This window comes from Nansenia antarctica (genome assembly GCF_963989245.1).
Source record: "Nansenia antarctica genome assembly, chromosome: 16".
Taxonomy (NCBI): domain Eukaryota; kingdom Metazoa; phylum Chordata; class Actinopteri; order Argentiniformes; family Microstomatidae; genus Nansenia; species Nansenia antarctica.
The window spans coordinates 6445697-6460421 of record NC_137686.1 but is presented as its reverse complement, the minus strand read 5'-3'; the positions used below and the strand labels follow the sequence as shown (position 1 = coordinate 6460421).

At 46.0% G+C, this 14725-nt stretch overlaps 1 pseudogene across 1 annotated transcript in view; it reads right to left on the bottom strand.

Annotated features, from left to right (window-relative positions):
* Positions 1 to 6282: 6282 nt before the first annotated feature.
* The window catches only part of LOC308171702 (large ribosomal subunit protein eL8-like), a 507482-nt pseudogene continuing 499039 nt past the window's right edge, over positions 6283 to 14725 (bottom strand). Inside the window, exons 6-10 of the transcript in view lie at positions 7744 to 7882; positions 7447 to 7526; positions 7002 to 7132; positions 6556 to 6625; positions 6283 to 6381 (exon numbers count right to left, since the gene is read on the bottom strand). The product of the transcript in view is annotated as a large ribosomal subunit protein eL8-like (transcript). The remainder of the gene's footprint in view (positions 6382 to 6555; positions 6626 to 7001; positions 7133 to 7446; positions 7527 to 7743; positions 7883 to 14725) is intronic.

Sequence of the window (14725 nt, the reverse complement as noted above, 5' to 3'; positions counted from 1 at the left end):
CTTGACGAGAAAGTCCAACTGAAAGTCCAACTGAAAGTCCAAGCCAAAGTACAGGACTTTACTCAACAATCTCTCACTGGAGACAAGGCCATGGATGAGATGTCTTCCAGCCTTAACAATGCTGCACAGAAAATAAAAGCCTTGAATGCAGAGGTTAAGGCCTTGAAGTCTGAACTGAAGCAGAGAGACCAGGCAAAGGGGGACTTGGCTGGAGAAAAAGAGTGTCTGTCTACCAAGCTGGAAGAGCTTGGCAAAGAGGCCTCCTCCCTGGCTAAGGAGAAAATGGACCTCCTAGCTGTACAGTCAAGGCTGGAGCAGGACATTTCCTCTCTCCGCAGCAGCCAGGCCCTCACCACCAGCCAGGTCCTCACCACCAGCAAGTGCAGGGAGAGGACGGCCAGCATTGACGCCGTGCCCAACCCAGTCATCAACCCCAACCAGCCTGCAGCTCTGCCATTCTGCATCCCCAAGGCCCAGACCTGTGCTGCCCCCCACCTCAAGAACGGCACGCTCAATGACAAGGACGTTTTTGTTGAAAAGTTCACTAACGTCTACATCAAGAACTTTGGAGAGGACATGGACAACCGCAGGCTGGCGAAGAGGTTCGAGAAATATGGCCCGACCCTGAGAGTCAAGGTCATGACTGATGACAGCGGGAAGTCCAAAGGTTTCGGCTTTGTCAACTTCCAAAGGCACGAGGACGCCCAGAAGGCCGTTGACGACATGAATGGTAAAACAGTCAATGGGAGGCGGGTCTATGTGGGCCGCGCCCAGAAGAGAGGAGAGCGCCAGACTGAGCTGAAGCGCCAGTTTGACAGCGAGAAGCTGGACCGCATGACCAGAGACAAGGTTTGTGAATTTATTAATACTAACATAGAAGTTTATGTACTTTGTAATTATTGTCTATGTATTTGAGGGGTTGAAAAATCATCTCACTAAACAGGGTCTCTCTCTACCAGGGTGTAAATCTGTATGTGAAGAACCTGGACGACAGCATGGATGACGAGGCCCTGCGCAAGGTGTTCGCCCCCTTCGGAACAATCACCAGTGCAACGGTGGCGATGGAGGGTGGACGCAGCCAGGGCTATGGCTTTGTGTGCTTCTCCTCCCCTGAGGCGGCCACCAAGGCCATGGCTGGCATGAACGGCCGCATCGTGGCCACCAAGCCGCTGTTAGTGGCTCTGGACAATGGCAGGGAGAGAGCAAGGCCCTCACCACCAGCCAGCGCAGGGCGAGCCAGGCCCTCACCACTAGCCAGTGCATACAGAGGACGCCCAGCGCCCACGCCACGCCATTCTGCATCCCTAAGGCCCAGACACTGAGAAGTGTGTGAGGGGTTGGATTGGACTCTCATGGCCAAACACACACACACACACACACACACACACACAGTCACACACACAGACAGTCACACAATACACAGAAGACACAATAAAATTATTTAAATTGAGATTCTCTCCTATTGACTTATTGTTTGCCCCAAATACACCTATCGCACTAAAGACACCTAACTTGGCTATATGACAAGCTCTTTTGGAGTCGGTGTGTGTACACAGGTGAAATAGGATGCTGACATCCTGATAGATATATTTACCTGATAGTGAGCCTGAGAGGTATTCCAAGAGCTTTCCACGGAACCTCATCGGATATGCTATCAGATATATGCTACACAATTACCATCATGGCATGGATCAAAATAAAGCTTCTGCAAAGCTTCTCTGGACTTCATGAAATGCATTTATGCAACGAAGTGTGTCTATACTATAGGTTCTAAACTTTATGTCCACTATCGCAGCGAGTAGGACTGGGGCACTCAATACACACACACACACACACACACACACACACACACACACACACATGTCTGACATGGGGAATTAGCCTCCTGTGTTTGTGTGTGAAGTCTTTCTAATCTCTGATCTCTTGGATTAGAGCTCAGATGTGCCAGAGTTAACCTGTAGCGGGGCGTCCGGTGTCCTGGTGTCATTTTACGCACACATTTTCAGGTCGGTTCAAGGCGGTTGCATATTTTAAAAAATAAATACAATTTTAAGTAATTTTTTCTGAGTTGGGTTGTCCCACTCACATTTCATTTTATTGGACAGATATAGTAAAGACAGACAGGAAAGTAAGGAGAGAGGACATGTCAGCAGGGCATGGGCCAGACTCGAACCCATGCCAACATGGGCACATGTGTGCACTGTAGACAGCGGTGCCAGACCACTGGACCACCACAGGCCACGGTTGCATATTTTCTGACTTATATATCTTCTTCACTACATTTGTTTTCCCCTTTGCTTCTGGGTTTGGATATCGTGTCTGGACATGTGTGTGTGTGCGTGTGTGCGTGTGTCTGTGTGTGCATGTGCGCGTGTGTCTGTGTGTGTCTATGTGTGTGTGTGTGTGTGCGCTTTCATGTATGTATGTACTTTTTTTTACTGTCTAGCCTGGGGAGCTGTGACCACGGTCTCTTTTACAAGGGAGCCATGCAAACAGAAGAGTAGATCATGGAGAGAGACACGGACAGTACAAACACGCAGACAATGAAGACAGTAACAGCCATGTCACAGTCAGAAACAGACAAAACACAGACAGCAAGACAAGACACAGAGTGAAAAGAGGACAGATGGAGAGAGAACAGAAGTGGGTTGATAGTACAGGGGCCTCATTTATAGAACGTGCTTGGATCAAATTTTGATCTTACCCGTGTCGTACGCAGAAATCCATGTCAACGTAGTGATTTATACAATTTCAACGTGAGTCAATTTGAACTTGGAAACGATAAAATCTCTACGTCATGTTTTCGACTTGCGTACGCACATTACCTACTGGTTATGCGGAGTTATTACAGGCATGTGAGCCGCACTGCCTAGTGTAATTCATGCAAGTGGCTCGTAATAAAATTAACGATGTTGTTATCAGCCGAGAAAATGAGTTTAATTCAAGATTTAAAAGGAACTGATGTTTATGATTGTATTTCAGTCTTTCTTTATATCCCTCCGGAGCTGTCTATCTCTCTTCAACATGCCTATATATTAGCACTATAATAATTTAATATAATATAGGATATGATATATTATATAACACTATAGTGCGCTCCACAACGGACCTTGCCCGGCCACGCGCTAAATGATACTGGATTTCGAGTTGAGTCGGGATGAGGGGGAATGGCACCCCCCCCATGAAATAAAAACAGTCCAAATCATCCCCCTTCTAAAACTGCCATCCCCCCTTTCCATCCCTTATGTCATTGTATCAATGAACGTGGTATTACTGCCCTCTCCCGCTTCCAGACGCACGCCTACCCTATAATATAGCATTAACGCCCTGTGATAGCGGCTCAAATAGCGGCTGAATGAAGCCAAGTGCTATAATATAATATAATACAGACAGTAGGCCTACATAATATTGTCTGTATTATATTATATTATAGCACTTGGCTTCATTCAGCCGCTATAATTGAGCCGCTATCACAGGGCGTTAATACAAACCTCATTCACCTGCGTTCAATTCCAAGTATGTTTGGTATTTATAGAAGGAAGCACGTACGCAACTTTAAACCATCTCAGCCCGTTTTATAAATAATGCTTACGTCCGTTTAGAAAAATGTGCTTACGTGAAAGTCAAAGATGACGTTCAAGTACTTTTTTTTTTATAAATGAGGCCTCAGTACTCAAGTTGTAAAAGAAAATCAGGGGGGATGGTGGATTTTATCTTATGAGGACAATTTTAGCATCCCCACAGTGTCAGTGACTTGGTAAAAATGTCAGTGTGTTCCCCCCTCTCCCCACAGTATTTTACTCAATATGCGCAGAACTAAATGTTGAAATAGCAGTAATACCACGTTCATTGATAAAATGACATAAGGGATGGAAAGGGGGGATGGCAGTTTTAGAAGGGGGTTGATTTGGACTGTTTTTATTTCAGGGGGGATGCCATCCCCCCTCAACTTGAGTGCTGATGACAACTAACCAGCAAATGCTTATACTGTAATAATATAATGGTCTTATTCTTATCAGGTGACATTGAAAATATGGCTGCTCACTCCTAGACACCGGAGAAAAATCCAGTATAATTTAGCGCACTAGGCATGTTGAAGGGGAGATGGCGTTGCCTTGACAGCTCCGGAGGAATATAAAGGAAGACTGAAATACAATCATAAACATCAGTACTCTTTAAATCTTGAATTAAAGTAATTTTCTCGGCTGATAACAACATCGTTAATTTTATTACGAGTCACGTTCACTTGGCATGAATTACACTAGGCAACGTTTTTCCAGTGTGGCTCACATGCCTGTAATAACTCCGCATAACCAGTAGGTAATGTGCGTACGCAAGGTAATACTCGACGTAGAGCTACGATCGTTTCCACGGTCAAATTGACTCAAGTTGAAATTGTATAAATCACTACGTTGACGTGGTTTTCTACGTACGACACGGGTAAGATCAACATTTGATCTGAGTAATTAATTAATTAATTAATTTTGCCATTTAGCAGACGCCTTTATCCAAAGCGACTTACAATTACGAATTACAGGGACATTCCCCCTGGAGTAACTGAGGGCTAAGTGCCTTACCCAAGGGCAAACTAGTAGTGGTGTGGCTTCAGGCGGGATTTTGAACTCACAACCTTCCGATCCCAAGTCCAACTCACTATCCACTAGACCACCACTACCCCTATAGAGTACTCTCTATAAATGAGGCCCCTGATCTCAACCCAATCGAGCATGCATTTCACTTGCTGAAGACAAAACTAAAGGCAGAAAGACCCACGAACAAACAACAACTGAAGACAGCTGCAGTAAAGGCCTGGCATCACAAAGGAGGAAACCCAGCATTTGGTGATGTCCATGTGTTCCAGACTTCAGGCAGTCATTGCCTGCAAAGGATTCTTGACAAAGTATTAAAAATGAACATTTTATTTATGATTATGTTAATTTGTCCAATTACTTTCGAGCTCCTGAAAATAGGGGACTGTGTATAAAAATGGTTGCAATTCCTAAACGTTTCATACAATATTTTGTTCAACCCCTTGAATTAAAGCTGAAAGTATGCACTTCAATTTCATCTTGATTGTCTCATTTCAAATCCATTGTGGTGGCATACAGAGCCAAAATTATGGAAATTGTGTCACTGTCCAAATACTTCCGGACCTAACTGTATATAAATAAATGAATGTCAATGACCCCAGGTGTGGGACTTTATTAGGTCAAACAGGTTTGAGGGGTCAGGCAAAGGACTTGGTGGAGTCAGGCAAGGGTCAGGCGATCATCGTTGTAATCCATGGAGCAGGGCAGGAACCGTGGTGCAAGGTGCTGGGCTGGAGGTGTCCATGGTGCTGAGTGCCCACTGATGAGCTAAATAAAACATTCTATTTCTGATGAGTCAACAGCACTAGGGCTCCTTCACAAAACCCTTACTGGAATCTTCATACACTCTGTGAATTAGTCTTTACTTTCTGATGAGTCAACAGCACTAACCCCATCCAGTGAGACGTGGGATTTAAATGACGAGGGAGGCCTTTCGAGTTCTTCTGCGCCGCCAACGTTACTACTAGCACTCGCCATAATACACTTGTTGCTATGGATTGTAGTGAGTAAACAACGGATTTAAATGTTTAAAATAAGTAAAACAAAGCATGCAACTATCGCGTCTATCTTTTCATGGCAACTCTACATTGTGATTTACAAGAGATATTAACTAATATTAAGTAATATTATTACTTGGTTAAATATTGCAATTGATACGCGGTACACATGCGTGCCGAACCGTGGAGGGTGATCCGTTACACACCTAGTAGGGGTAGGACCCGTATCTGCCGTCCTGTGTGACGCTCCAGCGGCATGGCTTGTCACCGCAGCTTCGCCCGTGGCGTGGGGTTTTATTGACTTGCTGCAGGCAAGGCATAGGGCCATATGGATGCCCAGTAAATCTTTAAGAACCCATTCTTTGTAGATCTCTGAGCCACACATCCTGACATTTCCATTTGCCAGACATATCTGAAGGTTCATTTAAGCTAGTTACAGCTGCTTGCTGCCGTTTAACCTGCAACTTCACCGGAACTTTCTTGAGGCAAGTGGCGCGACTCAGCTGGTGGGAGACACGCAGACAGCATAACGTAGCCGTCTCAAATTCACAAACATTCAAGGATTTCAAGGACCCGTGGGAACCCTGCTATAGGTCACAATATCAGGATTTCCCGATTTATCAAATTCATCAAATGACAAATCCAGGCATGTTTGAGGGTACATTTTTTTTTTATTACATGAAACTGGGTGGTGTTCAACCAAGCTTGGTAGCCAGCTCCTTGGCCTTCTCAAGCTTTGTGATGCGGGCTGTGGACTTGGGGCCCATGATACCACCTCCCTAGTGACGACGGGTCTGGAAGATAAAGTCAGGAGTCAATACAGTGGAAAATGGGACATTAGGAGAAGTCCGTTTGTGGAGTGAGGGAGACTTGAGTGCAAACAGGACAACTGAAGCAAACGACAGACGGTGAAAAGCGGCTCTCCAGACGACCACCACCATGACTAACAACCAAAGCTGGGAACTCACCTCCTCGTATCTGTCGTTGTAGTTGGTCTTGATGGCTTCCACCAGCTTGGCAAGTGCACCTTTGTCCTCACTGAAAAAGGACAAATATGTTCAGTCCATTATCACCAACTTGGCACCGACACATCACTGATTTACACTCAAACCTTTGGCTCAGGGTTAAAAAGCTCATGGAACCACATGGTTGTTCAGTTGAAGAAATTCAAACATCATTGCCAGAGGGTTGAGTTAGCTTCTAGTTTCTACAGGTATTAATAAATGTAACTGTTGACATGCATCTTTACCATTCTACCCAGACTGTTCCTACACCATGGCTGTGATCCAAAAATGCATTCTTGCACCCTATCTAGTGCTTATACTGTACTTGGTGCACACTCTAGACTGAGTGCAAGAAGGCATTTTGGAACACAGCCCATGTTTCCTCTTCAGGGATTGCGGTGTGTACGTACGGGTTTGTCTGTGTGATGGCAACTGAAGTGCAGGTGTTTCTGTGCACCAGTCTGCCCAGCCTGGCCTGGCCCTTCACGATGCAGTAAGGGACACCCATCTTACGGCACAAAGCCGTCAGGAAGACCACCAGCTATAGGGGGTGGGGGGGGAAATGACAGGAAGCATCAATACTTGTTTTTGGGATATAAATATGTCATATTGGTTGTGCTTGATCTCAATTCAAATACATAAAATGGCTGTGGTCTCTGCTCAGAATTAAAAAGCTCGTGTTTTCATCCACACAGTTGATTCAGGTGAAGAAATTCAAACATCATTGCAATTGACCTCATATTTGCCCATTAACAGACGTTCTGACACTCGACATGATTCAGACATAGTTCAGGTTCATTAAGGGGAGTTGACATCACAGGTAGTATTCAGGACTTTGCTAGTCTTTAGACTTACCTCGATGGGGTCCACATCATGAGCGATGATCACCAGTTGGGCCTTCTTGCTCTCCACCAGAGTGGTGACTGTGTTCACACCTTTAGGAAAACACCACGGCTCCCATTACAATTGGCCAACTCTTCCATGGTACTCCTAACAATGCCCATGGCTGATGCTCAGGGTTAAAAAGCTCAAAAACTACATGATTTGTTTCAGGTGAAGAAATTCAAACATCATTGCACCAGGGCCAAAAATGTCTTGCCATGAAATGTATACTTAATCCAAACAGGCCACATATTTCCCAGCATGCCTCACCTGCACGGAGGACAGGTGGCCTCTTGGTTGGGGTCTCCCTTCCCAGCAGCCTTCTGCTCAGCACGGGCCAGCAGTCTCTGCTTCTTCTCCTGATTAGTCTCAGGCCTGTACTTGTGAGCCAGCTTGAACAGCTGCGTGGCTACAAGGGGAATAGAAAGTATTATAATACAATCATGTTTGAAAGATACACATTTCAACATCGGACAGCACTGAAGTGGACTAGACTGATTGCAAGTTAAAAAGACAGCTTGTAAGTCTTTGGGCAGGGTGCATCAGTGATCTTGGTGGTGGGAGTCAGCATTGCACTTCAGTTAGCAAATATTCTTTCACATCATCTGCAGAGCCCATAAACTAACCTTGCAATAGGCTATATGCACACTCTCACCGATGTGGGTCGATTTATCCAGGAATCTACTTGCTGCGGTACCGCAGCAAGTATAAAGGAAAAGGGCTTTGAACTATATGTTTCAAGCTACGTCGGAAATAAAGTACATGGCAGTCAGAATGCGGAAGAGAGTGTGCATAGTCTCCGACCATATTATGTTCCGAGAGAGTTTTCTCACAACGTTGCAATTGTTGTTTACGTTCCTCCGAGAGCGGTTCCGGCAACAGCGTGTGACGTCATCCACGATACTGTCGCGAGAATTCAGACCCAGCACCCCGATGCATTCATTGTAATCTCGGGGGGGATTTCAACCATGTCAGCCTGTCTCATCACCTAACTGGATTTGTGCAGTATGTTGACCACCAGAGAGAATAAGACCCTCGACCTACTGTATGCAAATGCCAAGGAGGCATACACTGTCTCAGCACTCCCACCACTTGGCAGGTCAGATCACAACCTGGTCCTACTCCAGCCCTCCTACAAACCCTGTGTTATGAGGCAGCCTGTGACCACCAGGACACTCAGGAAGTGGACACCGGAGGCCTGTGAGACCCTCAGGGCCTGTTATGAATGCACAGACTGGGTGGAACTACAGAACACAGAAGGTAATAGGATGGTTGACTGCTGCACTGACTATTTGACATGGTGCAGGGACATGATTGTTCCGACGAGGACGGTGCGTTGCTTTCCCAACAATAAACCGGATTACCTGTAACATCAAGCTACTACTGAACCAAAAAAAGGCTGCCTATAGAGAGGGGGACAGAGAGAAGCGCAGGCTGATACAACAAGAGCTGAAGAGGAGTATGAAACAGGCCAAGGTGGACTACAAGAACAAGGTGGAGAGGAAGCTGCAACACAGCAACACCAGAGAGGTGTGGAAGGGGATGAAGACCATCACCGGCTACAAACGGAAGAACAGCGGTCCCAGACTTGGCTAAGGCCAATGAGCTCAACCACTTTTTTAACAGGTTTGACTCAGCGGCCGGTACCTACTCTGTCCCTGCTGCCCCTCCCACTACCTCTCCTGCTTCACCAGCCTCCCCCACATCCCACAGCTACAGCCTCGGCAGCACGGCTGGGCCCCCTTCCCCTCCCCTCCCCCCTCCCTTCCCCCCCCCCCCCCTTCCCGCTCCCCTCCCCTTCCCCTCCCCTCCCCCCCTCTCCCACCAAGCCCCCCCCTGTCCCTCACAGTGGAGGAGGTAAGGGCGGAGTTGAAGAGGCTGCACCCTGGAAAGGCGGCGGGTCCTGATGGGGTGTGCTCGCGGCTGCTGAAGGTCTGTGCAGACCAACTGGCTGAGCCCCTCCAGAAGCTCTTCAACCTGAGTTTACAGTCAGGGACGGTGCCGGTTCTGTGGAAAACATCATGTCTCGTGCCAGTACCCAAAACTGGGCGCCCGGCCGAGCTCAACGACTACAGACCGGTTGCCCTCACTTCACATAGTATGAAGACACTGGAGCGGCTGTTTCTGAGACATCTGAGACCACAGACTGAACATGCACGTGATCCCCTGCAGTTCGGGTACCAGGAAAAAGTTGGTGTGGATGACGCTGTCCTCTACCTCCTCCATCGTGCTTACTCCTACCTGGATGAGCCGGGAAGTCAGGTGAGGATAATGTTTTTTGACTTCTCAAGTGCCTTTAACACCATCCAGCCTCTTCTACTCCGAGAGAAGCTTTCAGGTATGGGGGTTGATCCCTCCACTACATCCTGGATCATGGACTACCTCACTGGACGGCCACAGTCAGTCAGGCTGGGGAACTGTGTCTCGGACACAGTAGTGAGCAACACCGGGGCTCCGCAGGGAACAGTAGTGAGCAACACCGGGGCTCCGCAGGGAACTGTGCTGGCTCCCTTCCTGTTCACCCTGTACACCCTGTACACATCAGACATCAAACTACAACTCTGAGTCCTGCCACGTACAGAAGTACTCTGACGATACAGCCATAGTGGCGTGCGTGAGGGATGGACGGGAGGGGGAGTACAGGGATCTGATAGGAGCCTTCAGCGTCTGGAGCGAGAGGAATGGTCTGCTGCTCAATCAAACCAAGACCAAGGAGCTAGTTATAGACTTCCGTAGGTCTAAGCCACCTTGGTTGCCCATTAACATCCGGGGCGAGGATATCGAGGTGGTGAAGACCTACAAGTACCTGGGGGGTGCATCTGGACGACAAACTGGACTGGTCCACCAACACAGAGGCACTTTACAAGAAGGGCCAGAGCAGGCTGTACTTCCTAAGAAGACTTAGGTCTTTTGAAGTGTGTGGAGAGATGCTGGCCATGTTTTACCAGTCTGTCATGGCCAGCATTCTCTTCTACGCTGCAGTCTGCTGGGGGGGAAACATCACCAAGAGGGATACCGGATGGCTGGACAAGCTCGTAAAAAAGGCGGGTTCAGTGGTGGGAAGGAGCCTGGACTCTCTGGGGACGGTGGTGGAGCGAAGGACTAGGAGTAAGCTGCTGTCCATCAGGGACAACCCCAACCACCCCCTCCATCATGTCCTCGCTGGGCAAACCAGCAGCCGCCGCAGAGGGCGGTTCATTTCGGTACGCTCCCGGACGGAGCGATATAAAAAATCATTTATCCCGGCTGCACTAAGACTGTTCAATGGCAACTAAAGTAGTAGTCGGGGTCAAGGCTCCTGAATTTGTATTTATTATTTATTTTAATCATCATCATCACTTTTTAGTATTTTAATATAATAACTATAGCCATCTTTTTATCCACTTATCTATCATGATCTCACTGTTTTTTTATATACTATACATGGCTGGCCCAGTATTATTGTCTGTCCTTTATGTTGTGTTGTCATGTGTTGTTTTTAGAGAGTGGCGTGGCTAAATGAATTTCCCCACGGGGATAAATAAAGTATAATTGAATTGAATTGAATTGAATTGAATGTGCATATAATGCGCATATACGATACGCATGAAGCAATTAACGTTTCTGTTCACTGTTTTCGTTCTCTCATCATTGTAGGTGGTGGAGGTGGTAAAGAAGAGAGAGGAGGAGGAGATAAAGAAGAGAAAGGAGATAAAGGAGAGAGAGGAGGAGGAGGTAAAGAAGAGAGAGGAGGAGGAGATAAAGAAGAGAAAGGAGATAAAGGAGAGAGAGGAGGAGGAGGTAAAGAAGAGAGAGGAGGAGGAGATAAAGAAGAGAGAGGCGATAAAGGAGAGAGAGGAGGAGGAGGTAAAGAAGAGAGAGGAGGAGGAGATAAAGAAGAGAGAGGAGATAAAGGAGAGAGAGGAGATAAAGAAGAGAGAGGAGATAAAGGAGAGAGAGGAGATAAAGAAGAGAGAGGAGATAAAGAAGAGAGAGGAGATAAAGGAGAGAGAGGAGATAAAGAGGAGAGAGGAGATAAAGGAGAGAGAGGAGATAAAGAAGAGAGAGGAGATAAAGAAGAGAGAGGAGATAAAGGAGAGAGAGGAGATAAAGAGGAGAGAGGAGATAAAGGAGAGAGAGGAGATAAAGAAGAGAGAGGAGATAAAGGAGAGAGAGGAGATAAAGAAGAGAGAGGAGGTAAAGAAGAGAGAGGAGATAAAGAAGAGAGAGGAGATAAAGAAGAGAGAGGAGATAAAGGAGAGAGAGGAGATAAAGGAGAGAGAGGAGATAAAGAAGAGAGAGGAGATAAAGAAGAGAGAGGAGATAAAGGAGAGAGAGGAGATAAAGAAGAGAGAGGAGATAAAGAAGAGAGAGGAGGTGAAGGAGAGAGAGGAGATAAAGAAGAGAGAGGAGATAAAGGAGAGAGAGGAGATAAAGGAGAGAGAGGAGATAAAGAAGAGAGAGGAGGTAAAGAAGAGAGAGGAGATAAAGGAGAGAGAGGAGATAAAGGAGAGAGAGGAGATAAAGGAGAGAGAGGAGATAAAGAAGAGAGAGGAGGTAAAGAAGAGAGAGGAGATAAAGAAGAGAGAGGAGATAAAGGAGAGAGAGGAGATAAAGGAGAGAGAGGAGATAAAGAAGAGAGAGGAGATAAAGAAGAGAGAGGAGGAGGTGAAGAAGAGAGAGGAGGTAAAGAAGAGAGAGGAGATAAAGGAGAGAGAGGAGATAAAGGAGAGAGAGGAGATAAAGAAGAGAGAGGAGGTAAAGAAGAGAGAGGAGATAAAGGAGAGAGAGGAGATAAAGAAGAGAGAGGAGATAAAGAAGAGAGAGGAGATAAAGGAGAGAGAGGAGATAAAGAAGAGAGAGGAGGAGGTGAAGAAGAGAGAGGAGGTAAAGAAGAGAGAGGAGATAAAGGAGAGAGAGGAGATAAAGGAGAGAGAGGAGATAAAGAAGAGAGAGGAGATAAAGAAGAGAGAGGAGATAAAGAAGAGAGAGGAGGTAAAGAAGAGAGAGGAGATAAAGAAGAGAGAGGAGATAAAGGAGAGAGAGGAGATAAAGGAGAGAGAGGAGATAAAGGAGAGAGAGGAGATAAAGGAGAGAGAGGAGATAAAGAAGAGAGAGGAGATAAAGGAGAGAGAGGAGATAAAGAAGAGAGAGGAGATAAAGGAGAGAGAGGAGATAAAGGAGAGAGAGGAGATAAAGGAGAGAGAGGAGATAAAGAAGAGAGAGGAGATAAAGAAGAGAGAGGAGATAAAGAAGAGAGAGGAGATAAAGGAGAGAGAGGAGATAAAGGAGAGAGAGGAGGTAAAGAAGAGAGAGGAGATAAAGGAGAGAGAGGAGGTAAAGAAGAGAGAGGAGATAAAGGAGAGAGAGGAGATAAAGAAGAGAGAGGAGATAAAGGAGAGAGAGGAGGTAAAGAAGAGAGAGGAGATAAAGAAGAGAGAGGAGATAAAGGAGAGAGAGGAGATAAAGGAGAGAGAGGAGATAAAGAAGAGAGAGGAGATAAAGAAGAGAGAGGAGGTAAAGGAGAGAGAGGAGATAAAGGAGAGAGAGGAGATAAAGGAGAGAGAGGAGATAAAGGAGAGAGAGGAGATAAAGAAGAGAGAGGAGATAAAGAAGAGAGAGGAGGTAAAGGAGAGAGAGGAGGTAAAGGAGAGAGAGGAGATAAAGGAGAGAGAGGAGATAAAGGAGAGAGAGGAGATAAAGAAGAGAGAGGAGATAAAGAAGAGAGAGGAGGTAAAGGAGAGAGAGGAGATAAAGGAGAGAGAGGAGATAAAGAAGAGAGAGGAGATAAAGGAGAGAGAGGAGGTAAAGGAGAGAGAGGAGATAAAGGAGAGAGAGGAGATAAAGAAGAGAGAGGAGATAAAGGAGCGAGAGGAGATAAAGAAGAGAGAGGAGATAAAGGAGAGAGAGGAGGTAAAGGAGAGAGAGGAGATAAAGAAGAGAGAGGAGATAAAGGAGAGAGAGGAGATAAAGGAGAGAGAGGAGATAAAGGAGAGAGAGGAGATAAAGAAGAGAGAGGAGGTAAAGAAGAGAGAGGAGATAAAGGAGAGAGAGGAGATAAAGAAGAGAGAGGAGATAAAGGAGAGAGAGGAGATAAAGAAGAGAGAGGAGATAAAGAAGAGAGAGGAGATAAAGGAGAGAGAGGAGATAAAGAAGAGAGAGGAGATAAAGAGAGAGAGGAGATAAAGAAGAGAGAGGAGATAAAGAAGAGAGAGGAGATAAAGAAGAGAGAGGAGATAAAGGAGAGAGAGGAGATAAAGAAGAGAGAGGAGATAAAGGAGAGAGAGGAGATAAGAGAGAGAGGAGATAAAGAGAGAGGAGATAAGGAGTGAGGAGATAAAGGAGAGAGAGGAGATAAAGGAGTGAGAGGAGATAAAGGAGAGAGAGGAGATAAAGGAGCGAGAGGAGATAAAGAAGAGAGAGGAGATAAAGGAGAGAGAGGAGGTAAAGGAGAGAGAGGAGATAAAGAAGAGAGAGGAGATAAAGAAGAGAGGAGATAAAGAAGAGAGAGGAGATAAAGAAGAGAGAGGAGTAAAGGAGAGAGAGGAGATAAAGAAGAGAGAGGAGATAAAGAGAGAGAGGAGATAAAGGAGAGAGAGGAGATAAAGGAGAGAGAGGAGATAAAGAGAGAGAGAAGGAGAGAGGAGATAAAGGAGAGAGAGGAGATAAAGGAGAGAGAGGAGATAAAGGAGAGAGAGGAGATAAAGAAGAGAGAGGAGATAAAGGAGAGAGAGGAGATAAAGAGAGAGAGGAGATAAAGAAGAGAGAGGAGATAAAGAAGAGAGAGGAGGTAAAGGAGAGAGAGGAGATAAAGGAGAGAGAGGAGATTAAAGGAAGAGAGAGGAGATAAAGGAGAGAGAGGAGATAAAGAGAGAGAGGAGATAAAGGAGAGAGAGGAGATAAGAAGAGAGAGGAGTAAAGAAGAGAGAGGAGATAAAGGAGAGAGAGGAGATAAAGAAGAGAGAGGAGATAAAGGAAGAGAGGAGATAAAGGAGAGAGAGGAGATAAAGAAGAGAGAGGAGATAAAGAAGAGAGAGGAGATAAAGAAGAGAGAGGAGATAAAGAAGAGAGAGGAGATAAAGGAGAGAGAGAGATAAAGAAGAGAGAGGAGATAAAGAAGAGAGAGGAGATAAAGAAGAGAGAGGAGATAAAGAAGAGAGAGGAGATAAAGGAGAGAGAGGAGATAAAGAAGAGAGAGGAGATAAAGAAGAGAGAGGAGATAAAGGAGAGAGAGGAGATAAGGAGAGAGGAGATAAAGGAGAGAGGAGGAGAT